Source organism: Hyla sarda, chromosome 2 (assembly GCF_029499605.1).
Source record: "Hyla sarda isolate aHylSar1 chromosome 2, aHylSar1.hap1, whole genome shotgun sequence".
NCBI classification, from domain to species: domain Eukaryota; kingdom Metazoa; phylum Chordata; class Amphibia; order Anura; family Hylidae; genus Hyla; species Hyla sarda.
The window spans coordinates 180,317,361-180,336,972 of NC_079190.1; positions in this window are offsets into that span (position 1 = coordinate 180,317,361).

Below are 19,612 nucleotides of genomic sequence, written 5' to 3' on the forward strand. Positions count from 1 at the left end.
GAACTGATAAGGATTTAATGCCAAGCCCGAATTTCGCCCAGAAGGAAAGAGGACCCATCTGCATACAGCACTGTTTCAGGGTGCTTGCCTCTTGTCAGTACAGAGCAGGGTGTTCTGGCTTGGCTGGTGAGAGGCCCGTTGACTAGGCAAAAGGGATAAGTATCCTCCTTAGGGAGGGCACAACTTTTGGTGTATGGAGACTCAAAAGGCCATTAGCACTCCACAGGCTTTCTGGGATAAGGAATATGCAAAGCAGCTTCTCACACCACTCTAACAGGTAACATTCCCTGAAATCAGCTTTTAGCTCCAATTACAGAGTCTCAGGAACTGATCAGGATTTAATGCCAGGCCAGAATTCTCCCCAGAAGGGAAGAGGACCCATCTGCCGACAACGTTGTTTCTGGGTGCTGGCCCCTCGTCAGTACAGAGCAGTGTGTTCTGGCTTAGCTGGAGAGAGACCTGTTGACTAGGCAAAATTTATCGGCATATAACATGCACTTTTTAAACTAAAATATTAAGCTAAAACCCTATCTGCGTGTTATACACTGATAAATCCTACTCCGGTCAATGCAGTCACCGCTGGTCACTGTTTTAACCCCTTAAGGACCACAGATTTTTCCATTTTTGCACTTTCATTTTTTCCTCATCACCTTCTAAAAAAAAAATCAATTTTGCACCTACTGACTCATATGAGGGCTTATTTTTTGTGCCACCAATTGTACTTTGTAATGACATCCATCATTTCACCACAAAATTTACAGCAAACCCAGAAAAAAAATATTTAGTATGTTTAAAATTGTCCTCTTCTGACCCCTATACCTTTTTATTTTTCTGTACACGGGGTAGTATCAGGGCTCTATTGTTGTGAATTTTTTTGAAGTTTTTATCGGTAAATTTTTGATCTGACTTTTTGATCACTTTAAACAAAAAATTTTTAGAGTGTACAAAGTGACCAAAAAACGCAATTTTGGACTTTGTATTTTTTTTTTACGTGTACGCCATTGCCCGTGCAGCTTAATTAACATTATATTTTTATAGTTCAGACATTTACACATGCAGCAATACCACATATGTTTATTTTTATTTTTGTTTACAATTTTTTTTAAATGGTAAAACTTTTAATTAGGAAGGGGTTAAATCACATTTATTCACTTTTTTTAAGTCCTTATAGGGGACTATTACTTGCAATACTTTGATTGCATACACTGAACAATGCTATACCAAGAGGCTTGGAGTAATCAAACGCCAATCGGACAGCATGGAGCACGGTAAGGCACCTCCTGCTGTCCTCTCAGCGGTCCAAGATGCCACGATTTCACCGCGGCGGTCCCAAACAACTCCGCTGCACTAACCGGCAGTGATTTCTCCCGATTTAGATACAGTGACCAATTTTGATTGCGGCGTCTAAAGGGTTAATACTGGACATCAGCCCGATTGCCGATGTCTGGAATTAGCCGCGGGCCCTGGTTGCCGATAGCAAAAAGGACCCAGCAGATAGGAAGCACGCTCAGCTTCTGAGCGTGCTTCACATTATGGGAGCAGGCCGTGGACGTAAATATACATCCATGGTCGTAAAGGGGTTAAAGTGGCCGGACTGCAGATCCTAAACAAACAGCCGGCGCCGCAACCACTCTAAATCACTGACCGGCGACGGCTGCCAGGACATCTATCCCCCCACTGATCCCCCGTTTGTATTTAGGTTCTTTACCACTTACCTGGCCTGCACACTCCGGCAGGCTGAGGTTTCCGCCGGCATCTGGGGCTGACAGCGCACTGACACGGCGCAGAGCAGTCAGCCCCAGACGCCGCCGTAACCTGAGCCTGCCGGAGCATGCAGGCCAGGTAAGGGGTAAAAAACCTAAATACAAGTGGGGGATCAGCAGGGGGGGTAGATGTCCTGGCAGCCGTCGCTAATCAGTGATTTAGAGTGGCCATGGCGCCGGCTGTTTTTTCAGGATCTGCAGTCTGGCCACAGCCACTTTAAAACATCGTAGGCTGCAATGACTGGAGCATGCAGGCCAGGTAGGGGACAAACCAAAATACAAGAAGGGGATCAGAGTGGTACAAATGAATCGGTACAATCAGCTGGGGGGAAGATGTGCGAAGAGTAAGATGTGCAGGGGATCAGTGAGGGGAAAGATGTGTGGGGTGGATCAGTAAGGGGAAAGTTGTGTGTGGGGGGAGGTCAGGGGGGTGATCAGAGGGGGGGGGGGATGATGTGGCACATAGCCTGATAAAGGAGGAGGTTGAGTTCAGAGCTTCCAAGTCATTTATGTTAAATTATGTTTTTTTACTGAAATTTCCTTCTTAAATTAAGGGTGCGTGTTATAAGCCAGTGCTTGTTATACGTTGATAAATACGGTATATATTTTTATATAGATCAGTTGACATACAAAACCAGACACATAATAAATTTAATATCTAACAATAGGAAGCAGAAAACTATGGATATTATACTGTATGTAATGCTAACTCCACTAAGACAACAACAAATATAACAGAAACAAAAAATCATTTCTCAACTCTATTTCAAGTATAATAGCATTGCCAAGAACTCCGAGATGGAATCAATTTTAATATTATTATATGTATCAGTCTATTTACTGTCCTTATTTTTGTTATTGAAGATAAATTATGGAAAAATGGAAAACAAACCTTATTTTCAAATCGGCATGTGAAAAAATGGAAAAGTTCTTGACTATCAGGCCTAATTAATGTCTGCTCACTGACCTCTGCATCCAGCCCATATCAAACATGTTACAGCAGAAATGATTCAACATGAACTCTATACCAGGCAAGCCTGGTTACTAATGAATACTAATGAACAGTAATTACTGGAGCTCTGCCATTGAAAACCCACTGCAGAGACATATGCTAATAGGCTTTACACAGCAAGACTCAGACTTCATGTAGCCCACACTTAGACACATTGAACTCAGCTCTCTGAAACGCTACATTATGCACAGTACAGGGAGATAATTAACTAAAATTTTTCTAAAACCGCCAACTGCTGCCTTGTTTCCTAAATATTTGTTAAAAGTAATTAATCCAGCACAAGTATTAATAACAAACTAATAATGATACATTCCATTACTCTAAGATAGGGAAGCCCAAGGCAGTCAAATGCTAGAGGCTGCCTCCCAGTATAGTGGGTTTTGGACATCTGGCTGGGCAGCTGCTACACATTTGCATGGTACCTAGAGATCTGAACACCCAAGTAGTACACTTGTACATACAATTAGTGAAAGAGCTGCATAATAAAAATAGCACTCCAGTATATGTTATCTCACACAATATATTCTATATTTTTACTCATTAAACATTACAACATCAAACATTGTATATGGGTATGGTCACACTTACTGTATACGCTGAGGATTTTATGTTGCGGCTTTCATGCTGTGTTCAACTATTTATCAAAAATGATTTACACAGTAAATCTGCAGAATCAAATCTGCAGCATATACAATACATCTTAACATAACCTTAGAGAATTAAATGACCCCAAACTTCCAACAGAGAAAACTAAAGTAAATTAGCAGAATTGCTAAATTTCGGGTAGCACTTAACCACTTATTTTTAGCTTAAAAAAATAAAAGTCTTGTGGAATCTGTTGGCGCTATATAATTAAATATTATTATTATATTATTATTATTTTCACCATTGATATTCATAGTATATCTCCTCACCTCATGTTCTTAGGATTCATTGAGTTCTCAGTAGTCAGACCCCACCGATCAGATATCTATGAGTGACATATGTAATTGACATATCTAAATGGTGAGAATACATTAGTGGAGACCAGCATTGCTCTCTTGAATGGCTGACGTGAATAGGTTTTTCAATCGTTCTGATTTTCAAACAATGTGTATTGTATAATAAGGAAATTATTGCAGCTGTACTGTAGGAGTCATTAGGCATAGTGACATTGATATTTACTGCAGTGAGGTCTGATGAATATATGTTCCAGTGAATGCCAACCACTATGAATTATTTCATTGTTTATATTGTTGACTGAAATTATACAATTGGAAAACAATGCTCAATATCTAAAGCTTAGAACTCGGCCATCTTAGTACAGGGGAACGTTTCTAGTTACTACTGACCCATGGACCAATCTTTGGGGTATATCTCTGCCAGAAAACACTGTTGCCATTTTACATAGCAAAATCAAACTATTAAAGATGTAACCAGCTTCACCTTGATCCCTAGTGCATTAGGATATTGTACTTCAAGTCAAGTTTAGTCATCCTAAGATGTTATACAAATCTAATTTGAACATTGCTCTTTAATTGTTGGCCTTATCCTGATATGCATTAAGATATTTCAAAACACATTGCTTTGTTCCAACACATTACTATATTGGGTTAAAGGGGTACTTCGGCGCTAAGACATCTTATCCCCTATCCAAAGTGATCGGCAGTCATCAGACCTGGAGCGAACATGCTCCGGGGGCTGATGGTAACTGGGTACTGCGTCAAGGATCACGGGGGTCCCCAACGGTGGGACCCCCGCGATCAGGCATCTTATCCCCTAAGATAAGATGTCTTAGCACAAGAGTGCCCCTTTAAAAACCTATAGCTACATCTGTATATTCCTAGGCTGAATACATTGACTGTTTTTATTATTAATTAATTTTTGCAGCATACATTAATTATCTTATTAATGTATAGTACCAAATGGCCAATAGGTAGAGTTGTATGGCGTACTTGCCAAATGCAGCTGCTCATTTAATGCATTCATATCCTATTCCCGTCCCTGCATTTAGGCATGAAAGAATCATTTCATTTCATTGATTCCTTTTAAATAATATTTTAACGTTACATTTGCTTGATACAAGTGACTAGCTTGGTGATGTTAAAAGCATTCTCTGTAGGATGTTCTGAACAGCTCAATGTTTGAAAACATCTAATGCACTTTCCTCATACGCAAACCAATTCCTTTTCTTCAGTATAATATTACAGACATGTGTTCTGTATCCCTTGGGTTTACATTTAATTCTTTTAATAAATGCTACAGAGATTAAGTGAAGCTATATTGCAAAGGCAAGTATGTCTGTGTGCAGTAATAGAAACCTGTGGTTAGTGGGAGAGCTTAGGCTTCTTTGTGTTACTTATTTAATGACGTCCTAGATCCACTGAGATCTCCACTTGCATTCAGAGGGCAATTAAAAGGGCACACGTTATGGATAGCAGCCCATCTCCTACTGAAGATAGCGCTCAATAATTATTAATAATTATTGTCACTTGGATTATTCACTGTATCCAGCAATTTTCAAGACTGACACATGCCAGGTTCAAACTAAGCACAGGGATTCTCTATATCATATCTGTCAGAGACTGGAATATTAATCATAGAACTATTCATCACCAATTTTCTGTGTTTCATGTATCTACTAGATTATACTTGTCAGTACTACTGTAAATAGAAGATCAGTCCTAGAGCAAAGCATAAAATGTAGGGTTGGCATTTAACCTTGGGATGTTCATTTACACCTGTAGTTTTAGCCACTATTACTATAGTATTATTACTACTATTACAAACTTATTATTATTATTATTATTACTAATACTATATTATTACTACTATTACAAAATTAGTATTATTACTACTAATACTATATTATTACTACTATCACTATATTTGAAAGTATTATATAATAATTGTGTTTGGGTATTCAGAATTAGTCGCAGAGGAGTTACTTTGAAATAAACAAAGCTGAATATAAAGAATATCTTCCATTGTACTTAGTTTAACCCCCCTGAAAGTTTCAAATGAGTTCTGACACAGGCCAATGTTGTTTTGGTGGAGGTTTTGCTGTTTTGGGCCCCAGCAGTCAATTAAAATGAGCCCTGCTGTAATATTCAGCTGGGACCCTGATGCAACTGCTAGTAAAGGAAACAAGTCCATTCTCAGCAATTTAACCCTTTACATGCAGGGACCTCTTTCCGTCATCGCCATCAGCACGTAGTGATCCCTATAGTAGTGATCCCTATGCCAAGTATACCAAAGCATTCTATCTGGGGGGGGGGGGGAGTCATAAATTAATATATAGAAAATAATAAAATAAATAATATAGGTACAAAAAATAAAACCATTTATTCATAAAATGTATTTTACTTTGTAAAACTGGAAAAAATGCACATATATGGTATTTCTGCACATGTAACAACGTAATCAATAAAGTGAACATGTTGCACCAACAAGGGCCAATTCACACATTCATACTATGGATTTTCCAAGTGGGATTCTGCTTGGATATATGGTGCAACAGCCTCCCATTGTTCTCAATGGAATTCTGCTGCACCATTTACACTATGGGAATTCTGGACCCCAGAATCAGCCAAAAATATAAACGTTCATTCTTTTGGCAAAATCAGCTCTGAAATGCATTGCCATCTACTGAGATGACGCATTTCTAAGTGGTCCAGAAAGACTCTCCACCCAGAATATCTCCTGACGGAGATTCCGTAGTGTGAATGAGCCCTAACAACTGCAACTCATCTTGCAAGAAATAACCCATGCAGTTCCTTGATGGAAAAATTTAAATGTTATGGTGCTTACCACAGAGTGGCACAAAAAAGTTTTTCATTTAAAAAAAATGAATTAATAAATAAATATTAACCCCTTCCTGCTATTGGACATATGCATACGTCCCAGCACCCGTTACATTAGTGTGCTGGAACGTATGCATATGTCCTGACAATCTCCTGCTCTGCTGTGCGCAGCTCAGGAGATCACAGCTGGGGTCCCGCCGCAGCTTCCGGGACCCGCGATCGTGCCGGTCCCAGCAGCATTAACCCCATAGATGTTGTGATCAATCCTAATCACCTAATCTATGGTGTTGACAGGGGGAGGGTTCACCAATGGCAAGATGTAATTTTAAAGGGGTTATCCACCATAAGGTGATTTTAGCACATACCTGGCAGGCAGTAATGGATATGCTTAGGAAGGATCTGTGCTTGTCTTGGGGCTAAATAGCTATGTTGTGAGATTATCATAACACTGTGGCTAGCTGTTTGTGAACTAGTATTTCCTGTTTGACTTTTCTTTTTTTGACTACAAATCCCACAATTCCATCTTCCTCCCTCCCACACATCAGTCACCCCACCCATCGAAGCATAAATGAGCTGCATCCATTCAAATCAGTGTGGTTTTCAATCAGGATGCCTACAGCTGTTGCATTAGTTGCAGATTGATCCCTCCACCCATTGAAGCAGACAGGCTCCCTGTCATCAGCTGACTAGTGAGTCAGGTCTTGGCCGCATTGCAATCTGGGAAAAATCTGAGACAACAGTCATTTTGTATGCTGGTAAAAATAAAAATCGGGGTGAAAATCACAGAAGAATCGTGAGAAAACCATCACACACAGGTACAGACACTATATTATGAACTATACTAACTGTACAGCCCCTGTAGCACAGTCAAATAAAAAAAATTCCTGGACCCAGTGCAAAATCCGTAAAAGGGGTGTTAATCCATCAAGTATTATTTCCATTGCAGGTATCTTCTAGTGGCTGAGGGGCTATCTGCTACCACTGACTCCCTATAACTACACCCAGGGCCGCCATCAGAGGGGTACAACCAGTACACCAGTAAGGGCCCGGGCTCCCAGAGGGCCCGAGCCCTGGGGCATTTTTACCTAACTGGAGCATTTCCTATTTGAGGGCATGATTACCTAACTGGGGGTATTACCTATGTGGGGGCATTCTAACCTAACTAGGGGCATTATTACCTAACTGGGGGCATTGTTACCTAACTGGGGGCATTACCAATGTGGGGGCATTATTACCTAACTGGAGGCATTGTTACCTAACTGAGGTAATTACCTATGTTGGGGCATTGTTACTTAACTGGGGGCATTATTATCTAACTGAGGGCATTGCCTATGTGGGGGCATTATTACCTAACTAGGGGCATTATTACCTAACTGGGGACATTATTACCTACAGTAACTGGGGGCATTTTTACTCTACTAGGGGCATTACCCCCCTGGGGGACACTACCTACCTGGGGCATGACCTACATGGGGGAACTGTCTACTGGGGTCACTATATACTGGGGGCATTACCTACCTGAGGGCACAACCTACCAGGGACCAATACCTACTGGGGCCACTTTCTACTGGGGGCACTTCTCAGCTGGGGGACACTACCAACTGAAGGCATTACCTGCTACTTACCTACTAGGGGGCATTACCTACTATCTACCTACAAGAGGCACTACCTACTGGGGGCATTACCTACCACCTATCAGGGGCATAACCTACTACCTACCTAATGGGAGCATTAACTAATAGTGGAAGGAAAATTACCTACCCATCACCACCCAATCCCCCTACCCTTTCCCCCAACACACTAACCTACTCCCTAGGACACCAAGGGGAGCATTATTGGGGGAACTGAGAGTAGGGCATCAAGGGAGGGGGGGAGAGGGAAGGGGGCCCAGGCCTAAAGCTGTGTAAGGGGCCCCAAAATTTCTGATGGCAGCCCTGGATACACCTCTGGGAATGTTCTGTTCTTCTATATTGGTTCTACTATGTATGGATAAGATCTGATATACAGATGAAGCCAAAGCAACATCATTAACATTAAACAGTTTGCATAGAGTTGTATAAACCTCTCTGATCATAGTAGTTTCTGTAGTATCCCACACTACCACTACTGGAATGCCATGGAAACTCCATAAGTTCACTTAAAAACAGTAAGTATAAAAATATCCCTGGCTTACTGTTTTGTAAGTGGAGCAGGGACTACTGGTGTCTCTACTCCTCTTTCCATGGCACCCTATGCTAATAGCATAGGGCATCATGGAAAGAACATAAGGGACATCTGGCATAGACCAATGCCACTGCTTCATGCAGAGAATTTTACACTGATAGTAGTTACCAATGAGACAGTTGGTGCTGGCTTCATATGTATGGCAGACGTATAACAGTTACTACTCTAAAACCTGCCTAACATTGTCCCTTTCATGGTGCTAAAACAGTGCTTGCCCGCAGAGGCATTGGCTCAACAAGACCTCTGAAAGTGTCCTGCGGTATCTGGCACCAAGATAGTAACAGCAGTTCTTTAAGCCCTGTAAGTTGCAAAGTGGGGCCTTTATGTATCCGATCACTTTATGAGAGAATGACTAAGTTTGTCTTTAGTCTTTTACAGGTTAAAATAGTACAACCCAGTTTAATGTCAATTCTATGTATCACCCTGATATAATAAATTAAAGGGGTTATCCACCATAAGGGGATTTTAGTACGTACCTGGCAGACAGTAATGGACATGCTTAGGAAGGATCTGCGCTTGTCTTGGGGCTAAATGGCTATGTTGTGAAATTACCATAACACTGTGGCTAGCTTTTTGTGAACTTGTATTTCCTGTTTGACTTTTCTTTTTTGACTACAAATCCCACAATTCCATTTTCCTCCCTCTCACACATCAGCCACCCCACCCATTGAAACAAAAGACCTGTGGTTTTCAATCAGGGTGCCTACAGCTGTTGCATTAGTTACAGATTGATCTCTCTCCCACCAAGGGATCACTCCACCCATTGAAGCAGATAGGCTCCCTGTCATCAGCTGACTAGTGAGTCAGGTCTCGGCCGCATTGCAAGCTGGGAAAAATCAGAGACAACAGTCGTTTTGTATGCTGTTAAAAATAAATACTGGGGTGAAAATCACAGAAGAATTGTGAGAAAACCGTCACACACAGGTACATACAGTATATTATGAACTACACTAACTTTACAGTCCCTGTAGCATAGTCAAATAAAAAAAAATCCTGGAATACCCCTTTAATATATTATGTCTTTTGTACCATATTATAGAGTAACCGCAAATGCTACATCTGTGCAGCTTTAGATCTCAACACATGCAAGATGTCCAGCAGGAACTACATGTGCCGTTGTACAATGCTCTGATAGGTGCCATATGTATGGTCTGTTATCATACACATGGAATCTAATGAAGCATGCCACACTTACTTTTGTACAAAGATCTTCATATTTGTCTATGGAGGCAAAAGGAAGATTTGACAAAAAAATATATATTAATAAAATAATAAAATAAAATAAATGTCCTGCTTGACAAGAGTATTTATTAATTTTTTTTGACAGTTTTCAAGCTACAAAACACTATGCCATGGAGAGCGATTTCTGGGCAATTTTTTGGGACTGAACAATAAAAGTCCTAGTAGTCCTAGTCAAATAGTGAACACAATACATCCAAAGTCCAATTCTAAAATAAATTGCACAAATTAAGGATATTTTATTTGATGCAACTCGCAAAAGTTATATTTCTATGATGGTTCTTGTTCTAGCAATTATTATCAAGCAACAAGCAATTTAATATATCCTTTAATGTATATTGAAGAATAAATTTCCATTTATCCTACTTCAAAGTGGTTAAATAATAATGCACTTAAACTCAATTTAGTCAATTATGTGCATTACCATATAGAAGCTGAAAGTCGAAATCAGATGTACAAATGGTGTAATGGCTTAGTAATGGTAGCGGTAGCAATTGACATTTTACAAGAGTTTACAGAAACAGGTGTTCTCTACACTTTTTTTGAACTGCACTTCAAGCATTTTTTTCTGTCTGTTTTGAAAAGCCAATTAAGCAATCAAATCAATTACAGAAGGTCACGGACCCCACGATGGCTAATTCAAGAGGGAAATTCCCTCATCTCTTTAATCAGCTGCCTTTGCTGGAAACATAATACCACGGGTTGCACTCCGTGCGTTGGATAGCTACATCTTTGGACAGCGTAAACCAATCATGAAAAGTGCAAGTACAACAGACATTTGTTATGTTGATCCATCACTACATATAACGTAAACTAGTTTTACTCTTTTCAGACAGTGCCGTATGTGCATTTACGCCTAGTACAAATCAACAAATTTACGTATTTCTATATTGTATAAGTTGTAAAATAACTAACAAAAACAAAAAAGTGAACAAGATGAGTAAACTAAATTGAAAATTAAGTAATTTAAAGTCAGGTGAAGAATTAAAAGAAAACATATGAGCAATTACGGCACAAAGACATTAAGGAGGTTCACAGGTGGATAAGTAATGCGGACATTTATACATGGAGAAATTAGTATAGCTAATCCGGTCTCTTGTGTCAGAATGACATCATTTTCCAGATTTTTGGCTGAAATATTTAGTGAAATGTTGTTGAAGGTAAAACCCTTATTAGTTTTAATTCATTTACTCATAATGACTATCAATTAATAATTTGTATTAAATAGTAAATGATTAGGTTAATGTAAATATTAAAATATTAATTGACTAATTTAAAATTCCCATTGTAAATAGTCCTTAGGTAAGGTTCACACCGCATTTTTTTTTCTTTTTGCCTTTTAATGTATCTTTTGAAGGTCAGGTTAAAATGCATTAAAACAGTTTTTACTACAAATTGCTGATGTTTTGATATGATATGATTCTTGGCAGTGTGGTTCAAATGGGTAAAACCACTGAAACAAAAATAAATTATTTTTTGTTGGTTAGGAAATCTTATAAATATTTACTTCATTATTACAACTATTGTTGTTATTTCGTTCATGTCTATTACACAAAAATATTCTACAGCACTGTATAGAGACTGTCATCACTTCATCAGTTAACCCCTAGATGACACACGTCAGCCCTGGCTGCCATGTCCTATACCTACAAGAGTGTACATGTCCGCCATTCACCCTTTAAATGCCATGATCAATGCAAATAATGGCATCTAATGGAGGAAAATTAAGGCCCTGGTACCCACCAGTGCCCTAATTTTCCTCCATTTGATTCCATTATTTTCATTGATCACTACATTTAAAGGGTGAATGGCGGACATATATACTCTGGTAGCTGTAGGAGATGCTCATCGTACCCCTGCGCTAAAATAATGGCACCTCTATGCCACCCAATCATCGCTCCCTTGATACATTTGGAGGCAGACTGTATCAGTATAGTGCCAATCTTACTGTACAATGCAATGCTATTGCATAACATTGTACAACAAATGCAATACAATGATTGCATATTATAGTCAATATAATAAAAAGTTTAAAATTAATTATTAAAAATGTTTTCAAAACTATTCCTTTGATCCCACACAGAAAACAGTGTAAACTTAAAAATATTATAAACGCCAAAATTGCTGATTTTTGGTCACTCCATATTTCATTAAAAAAATGACTAAAAAGTGATTGATAAGAAAAAAAATTTTACCGATAAAAACGACAGATCAAAAATGAGCTTTTATACATTCCATATACAGAGAAATAAAAATGGGGGAGAAGAATAGGGCAATTTTAAGCATACATATCTTGTTAAAAAAAAGTTTGACTCATTTTAAAAGTAGTACAATAGTAGAAAGACTATTTAGTCGGTCAATACAGTGAAATTAATAGCCATATGTATGTAAAGTATAACTTTTACCTTTTACAGTGTCAATTTTTACTGTTAAGTGCACTGCAGAAAAATGAAACCCCCAAAAGTTGCAACTCTGACTTCCCCCTCCCCATAAATAATATATATTTTTTTTGTTTTCCTGTACATTTTATGGCAAAATGAAAGCTGTCATTACAAAAAATAAGAGTTATGTCTTTTAAAAGGAGGAGGAAAGGAGGAAGCATTTTAAACTTGGCTGTTTCTTTAAGGCTTAAACCCGCTGTGTCCTTAAGGGAATAACCCCTTAATGACAATGGACGTAAATGTACGTCATGGTGCCATGGCACTTAACGTACCATGACGTATATTTACGCGCCGCCATGACCGTGAACACTGGACCGCTGCTCATGTCATGCGCAGCAGGTCCTGGCTGCTATCAGCAACCAGGTACCAGCTGGTAATGGCGGACATCCGTTATCGCGTGGATGTCCGCCATTAACCCCTCAGATGCCGTGATCAATACTGATCACGGCATCTGCGGCAGTGCGGTACTTTGAATGGATGATCGGATCGCCCGCATTGCTGCAGCAGGGATCCGATCATCCAGCATGGCAGCCGGAGGTCTCCTCACTTGGCTCTGGCTGTCTCCCGGGGTCTTCTGCTCTGGTCTGAGATCAAGCAGACCAGAGCAGAAGATCACCGATAACACTGATCAGTGCTATGCTCTATGCATAGCACTGAACAGTATTAGCAATCGAATGATTGCTTTGAATAGTCCCCTATGGGGACTATTAAATTGTAAAAAAAAAAAAAGTAAAAAAATTTAAAATAAAAAAGTAAAAAAATTTGAAAAATACCCTCCCCAATAAAAAAGTAAAACATCCGTTTTTCCCATTTTACACCCAAAAAAGCGTAAAAAAAAAATTTATACACATATTTGGTATTGCTGCATACGTAAAAGTCTGAACTATTAAAATATATTGTTAATTATCCCATTTGGTGAATGGCGTAAACGTAAAAAAATAACAAAAAGTCCAAAATTGCTGCTTTTTTGTCACATTTTATTAAAAAAATTTATAAAAAGTTTATAAATATTAAAACCTAAGCAGAAGTGGTACTGATAAAAAGTAAACATCATGGCGCAAAAAATGAGTCCTTACACCGCCCCATATGCGGAAAATGTGAAAGTTATAGGTGGTCAAAATAGGGCAATTTCAAACATACTAATTTTGTTAAAATGGTTTGAGATTTTTTTTAAGCGTTACAATTATAGAAAAGCATATAACATGGGTATCATTTTAATCGTATTAACCCACAGAATAAAGAAAACATGTCATTTTTACCGTAAAGTGTACAGAGTGAAAACAAAACCTTTCAAAATTTGCTAAAATTTCGTTTTTCTTTTAAATTTTTCCACATAAATAATATGTTTGGTTGTGCCGTACATTTTATGGTAAAATAAGTGATGTAATTACAAAGTACAATAGATGATGCAAAAATAAGCCCTCATATGGGTCAGTGGATGGATATATAAAAGAGTTATGATTTTTAGAAGGTGAAAAGAAAAAAACGAAAATGCAAAAATAAAATTGGTCTTGTCCTTAAGGCCAAAATGGGCCTGGTCCTTAAGGGGTTAAAGGTGTATTCCTATCTCAAACATTTATTACATAGCCACATGATATGTGATAAATGTCAGATAGATGCAGGTCCTACCTTTCTGTCCCCATCTGGCCTGGATGCAGGGGCTGGGATTTTTAACCTCTTAAGGACCAAGGACGTCTGGGGATGTCCTGGCACCCTGTGCCTTAAGGACCAAGGACGTCCCCGGATGTCCTGGTGTTTCCTCGGTCTCTGCCACCCGCCGGGCAGAGATCGGAACGGCATTCCTGCTGAAATCCTTCAGCAGGCATGCCGTGCAAATGCCGAGGGGGGTCATCAGACCCCCCCATGTCGGTGATCAGCGCAAATCGCGAGTGAATTTACATTTTCGATTTGTGCCGATTCCGGGCCATACAGGTCTATGGTGACCCGGTGACCCGGAAAAGAAGGGGGATCGCGGTTGTCCATGACACCCAGGATCCCCCTGTAGAGATAGGAGGGAGGTGGCAGGGGTGCCACCCCTCCTATCCCTGCTATTGGTGGTCTAGACGCGACCACCAATAGCAGATCGGGGGCCGGGGGCTTTACTACCGGTTTCCCCGTTCTGCCCACCCACAATAGGCAGGGCACGACGGAGAAACCGGGCGCCGAAGTCCACTCACCCACCGGCGACGGCAGCGGGCGGCGATCGGCGGCGGCAGCGGGCGACGATCGGCGGAAGAAGAGGACGGCGATGCAGCTCCCTGGATCCTACGGAAGCCGGTGAGTTACTTAGCAACATCTGGAGGGCTACAGTCTGAGACCACAATAGTGGTCTCTAAACTGTAACCCTCCAGATGTTGCAAAACTACAACTCCCAGCATGCCCAGAGAGGTTTTAAGGCATGCTGGGATTTGCAGTTTTGCAACAGCTGGAGGTCTACAGTTTGAGACCACTGCACAGTGATCTCTATACTGTGCACCTCCAGATCTTGCAAAACTACAACTGATAGCATGCCCACACAGCAGTTTGCTGTCCAGGCATGCTGGGATTTGAAGTTATGCAACAGCTGGAGGCACACTGGTTGGAAAACACTGAGTTAGGTAACTGAAGGTTTTCCAACCAGTGTGCCTCCAGCTGTTACAAAAGTACAACTCCCAGCATGCACGGTCTGTCAGTACATGCTGGGAATTGTAGTTTAGAAACAGCTGGAGGTCACCCCCCCTCCCATGTGAATGTACAGGGAACATTCACACAGGCAGTTTTACAGTTAGTTTTCTGCTTCAAGTTTGGGCTGCGGCAAATTTGTCGCCGCAGCACAAACTCCTAGCGGTAAGCTCACTGTAAACGCCCGCCAGTGTGAATGTATCCTAAAAACACTACACCACACTACACTAACACATGATCAAGAGTAAAACCCTACATATACACCCCTTACACTGCCCCCCCCCCCCCAATAAAAATGAAAAACGTATCGTACGGCAGTGTTTCCAAAACGGTGCCTCCAGCTGTTGCAAAACAACAACTCCCAGCATTTCCGGAGAGCCACTGACTGTCCAGGCAGGAGTTTAGCAACAGCTGGAGGCACCCTGTTTGGGAATCACTGGCGTAAAATCCCCCTATTTCCACCCCTATGCAATCCCTATGAAGTCCTCAAATGCGCATGGCGCTATCTCCCTGCAGAGACCTGTCGTATTTCAAGGAAACAGTTTAGTACCACATATGGGGTATTTCAGTACTCGGGAGAAATTGCACTTCAAACTTGGGGGCTTTTTATCCTTTTACCCCGTTGAAAAGGAAAGTTTGGGGTCTATACCAGTCTGTTGGTATGATTTTTTTAATTTTTTTTTACACTAACATGCTGGTGTTGCCCCATACTTTTTATTTTCACAAGCGGTAAAAGCAAAAAAAGACCTCCAAATTTGTAACGCAATTTCTCCTGAGTACGTAAATACCCCAGATGTGGGCGCAAAGTGTTCTACAGACGCACAGCAAGGCTCAGGAGTGAGAGTGTACTTTGTACATTTTAGGTCTAAATAGGTGATTTGCACAGGGGTGGCTGATTTTACAGCGGTTCTGACATAAACGCAAAAAAAAAATACCCACATGTGACCCCATTTTGGAAACTACAACCCTCACGGAATGTAACAAGGGGTATAGTGAGCCTTAACTCCTCACAGGTGTTTGACAGATTTTTGGAACAGTGATCCGTAAAAATGAAAAATGTAATTTTCCATTTGCACAGCCCACTGTTACAAAGATCTGTCAAACGCCAGTGGGTTGTAAATGCTCAATGCTTATTAAATTCTGTGAGGGGTGTAGTTTCCAAAATAGGGTCACATGTGGGGGGTCCACTGTTCTGGCACCACGGGGGGCTTTGTAAATGCACATGGCCCCTGACTACTATTCCAAACGAATTCTCTTTCCAAAAGCTCAATGGTGCTCCTCCTCTTCTGAGCATTGTAGTTCGCCCGTAGAGCACTTCAGGCCAACTTATGGGGTACCTCCATACTCAGAAGAGATGGGGTTCCAAATTTTGGGGGGTATTTTCTGCTATTAACCCTTGCAAAAATTTTAAATTTGGCGGGGAAACACACATTTTAGGGAAATTATTATTTTTTTTTTTTACATATGCAAAAGTCGTGAAACACCTGTGGGGTATTAAGGCTCACTTAATCCCTTGTTACGTTCCTCAGGGGGTCTAGTTTCCAAAATGGTATGCCATGTGGGGTTGTTTTGCTCTTCTGGCACCATAGGGGCTTCCTAAATGCAACATGCCCCACAAAAACCATTTCTGAAAAACTTACTCTCCAAAATCCCCTTGTCGCTCCTTCGCTTCTGAGCCCTCTACTGCGCCCGCCGAACACTTTACATAGACACATGAGGTATGTGCTTACTCGAGAGAAATTGGGCTACAAATATAAGTACACATTTTCTCCTTTTACCCCTTGTAAAAATTCAAAAATTGGGTTTACAAGAACATGCGAGTGTAAAAAATGAAGATTGTGAATTTTCTCCACTTTGCTGCTATTCCTGTGAAACACCTAAAGGGTTAAAATGCTGACTGAATGTCATTTTGAATACTTTGAGGGGGGTGCAGTTTTTATAATGGGGTCATTTTTGGGATATTTCTAATATGAAGACCCTTCAAATCCACTTCAAACCTGAACTGTTCCATGAAAAATAGTGAGTTTGAAAATTTTGAGAAAAATTGGAAAATTGCTGCTGAACTTTGAAGCCCTCTGGTGTCTTCCAAAAGTAAAAACACGTCAATTTTATGATTCGAACATAAAGTAGACATATTGTATTTGTGAATAAAAAATTTTTTGGGGGGGAATATCCATTTTCCTTACAAGCAGAGAGCTTAAAATTTAGAAAAATGCAACATTTTCTAATTTTTCATCAAATTTTGGGATTTTTCACCAAGAAAGGATGCAAGTTACCACAAAATTTTACCACTAAAAAAACAATCTCGGAATCAGAATGATAACTAAAAGCATTCCAGAGTTATTAATGTTTAAAGTTACAGTGGTCAGATGTGCAAAAAACGCTCTGGTCCTAAGGTGTAAAATGGCCTGGTCCTTAAAGGGTTAATACAGCCAAGTAAGCTGTTTTAAAATTGGAAGTTGCCATGCTGTTTTAGAGTTGTAGCTAAAGACATGAGTTTTGTTTCTGACATAGGTGTGGCACCTGCATCTATCAGACATTTATGACATGTCCTGCGGACATGCCGTTAATGTCAGAAAAGGGAATACCAATATAGAAATCTTTGGAATCACACAATACAATACAATACATACAAGTGGCACGGGACCTAACACTAATCTACCTGTGCATGATAAGCAAAACCAGGGGCCAGTGGGCAATTACAGCAGCATTACCTGGGAGCAGGCTGTGAGTTGGACCTATTGCTACTGTAATTGCTCACAGGCCCCTGTTTGGCGTTGGTGTGCGGGCTCAGGTATGTCCTTCATATAAGGATATACTGGCTAATGTCTCAATTTTAACATCAGTGTTGAGGGATAGCCAATGTCATTGTTTACATCTACCACTGTAGTGCACCTAAATTCTTGTATTGTATTATTCTAATTGTTACACATCCACACCGTTTATCTGGTGTAGGATGCCATTTCGGCACTTGTAGTCTACTGCAGGCATCCCCCATTGTATGCATTTTATGCTGGGGATTTCCCTTAGCAATGGACCACAAGGGCAGGATCTGCTCCCCCTGTATAAATGCACAACTGCATTTGGGGTTGAGCACCTCCTACCATTTGAGACCACATCTTTGTTGTTGTTTGAATCATACAGTACCCCTTAAAGCAGACCTGTCAGCAGGAAACAGTAAGGGTAAATAAGTGCACAGTTAGATAGGGCTGCTTATCATGGTTACAGTCATACCTTTTTTTTATGTTCATAGTCTTTTTCAGTGGCAAGATATAAGCCTTTTAGTTATTATGCAAATTGTGCTCCAGTGCCTAGGGGGCTGTTCCCAGCACAAGAAGAGCCCAAGTCAGTCTAACCCATGTCTTCATTCTCTAGTGCCTGTCATTTAGATGGGGTAGATTGTTGCAAGTAGGGTGGTGATAAAGAAGGTACGGGCTGGACTTGCCTAGGCTTTACTGTGCTGGGGAACTTTACCTTGGTTTTTAAAGATTATATCAGGGCTGTAGAAATAAAAAAAAAGGTATGCTCGCAATCATAAGAAGTCCCCACCCCAAGTTTTATTGCTGATGGGTCAGTTTTAAAGTGTCACTGTCAGTTGTAAAAACTTTTGACATCCTTCAATTATGTCAAACATTAAGATTGCACCAAGTCTCAGTTCTGAGACCTGGTGTAATTTAGGCTTTGGCGGCCACCAAATCTGTCTCATGTACTACATTAGAGTGGTGAATAAATCCGGTATGAGTGATAATTGGAGAGTGAGACATGTGCCTCACTTCAGTCAGCTGCAACTCATGATCGAAGCAGGTGTCAGGACTGATACCTATTTCTGGGCAATATATCAAAAGGTTTAACAAATGACAGTGATGCTTTAAAGGGGTATTCCAGGCCAAAACTTTTTTTTATATATCAACTGGCTCTGGAAAGTTAAACCGATTTGTAAATTAAAAGGAGGAATTTGGAGTGGCTCTTTGTTCAGACCGTAACCGATAGCCTCGGGCTACCCAACAATATCACCTATACCCAAGGTGAATAAAAATATTACTAATTTACAAGAGAAAATTGGGGCTCAGGGTAAAGGATGTGTGGACACAACTGGCTTGTTATGTTAAATATTAATATTTATTAATTTATTTTAGTAATCAATTTACTTCAATTATGAGATGTGGTAAGTACCGTGACCCACAGGGCCATTGTAAAGCCACGGCACTCCCTACAAATAATTATATAATGTGAATTAAAATAAATATAAAAAAATAATAATATAATACTATACATAAATATAAAATGTTAAAACATGATAATCCTACTGAGACCAATCAAGAGTTTAAAAATTAAACAGATAGTCCTCTTTAGGGTTTGGACCTCCTTAAGTATTGGTAACTAATAGCACCCAATGTAGCTATTATGTATAGCAGTATGTCCACAATCTGATAAGTCTTTTGGTGAATAGCTTAAAAGGTCAGTATCCAGTTCATTAAAGCATATCAATGT